This window comes from Zingiber officinale, chromosome 1B (genome assembly GCF_018446385.1).
Source record: "Zingiber officinale cultivar Zhangliang chromosome 1B, Zo_v1.1, whole genome shotgun sequence".
NCBI classification, from domain to species: domain Eukaryota; kingdom Viridiplantae; phylum Streptophyta; class Magnoliopsida; order Zingiberales; family Zingiberaceae; genus Zingiber; species Zingiber officinale.
Genome location: NC_055986.1, coordinates 25,201,877 through 25,202,923, shown reverse-complemented (window position 1 = coordinate 25,202,923; position 1,047 = coordinate 25,201,877). Strand labels below are relative to the sequence as shown.

Below are 1,047 nucleotides of genomic sequence, written 5' to 3'. Positions count from 1 at the left end.
TACAGAGATTACATTTACAAGGTGTGTATTCATACTTTCGAATTGCTTTGATAATGAATCAACCTTTGTAGTTATCAAGTCAAAGGCACCCACATTGTATTTTCTTGTATTTTAATTGCTCCTGAACTTCTCTCCGAAGCCCATTGATGATGGTTATGAGCCACACTCTCAATTATGTCTTCTGGCTCATTTAGTCCCTTGTTTATTAATGCGCTGCCAGCAGTAGAATCCAAAGAAATCTTTGTTTGATAATTAATACCATTATAGAAAAGTGTGGATCACAAGCCACTTTTTCAATCCATGATGCAGGCATTCTCTCAGCATTCCCTTAAATCTATCCCAAGCTTCAAAGAGAGATTCGAAGTCTGTTTGCTTGAAGCTTGCAATGAGATTACACAGGCGTGCTGTTTTACTTGGTGGGATGAATTTGTCTACGAAAGTTTGCTCACATTGGGCCCAAGAAGTTATATTGTTAGGAGGCAAGGAATTTAGCTAGGTTTTTACTCTGTCTTTCAAAGAAAATCCGAATAATAATAATCTGATGGCTTCTAGAGGAACTCCATTAATATACATTGTGCTACATAATTCGTTGAAATTATCCAGATGATGATTTGGATCCTTCATCGGGCCTCCTCCGTACTGGTGTTGCTGAACCATAGAAATAAAAGACGACTTTAATTCAAAGTGATTGGCTTCAACTGTAGGTCTAGAGATATTGAATCTTGGCCCTCTTGCATAAGGTGCGGCACAATCCTTCAAAGATTTATTCACCATAATTCTTTGTTCTTGCTCTTGTTTGTTCTTCTTTAGATTTATTCTTCGATGATATATCCGGTCGATCTCAGGATTAACGGGCAAAAGATCTGTAGTATTTCTTTGCATACATAAACAAGAGGTAAATTAGAATTCATAGTTTTTGAACTTTTAAGAAATCATATTGCAGAATTGAAATTGCAAAATTAAAATGCAGTAATGAAAAGTTAAAGAGAAAGAATAAAGAAGTAAAGAATTAAAGAACTGTTGTTTAGAAAAACTCTAATGTAAACT

At 35.1% G+C, this 1,047-nt stretch overlaps 1 pseudogene; it reads left to right on the top strand.

Annotated features, from left to right (window-relative positions):
- The first annotated feature begins 295 nt into the window (after positions 1 to 295).
- Positions 296 to 393, top strand: LOC121994096 (annotated as a pseudogene).
- The last annotated feature ends 654 nt before the right edge of the window (positions 394 to 1,047 follow it).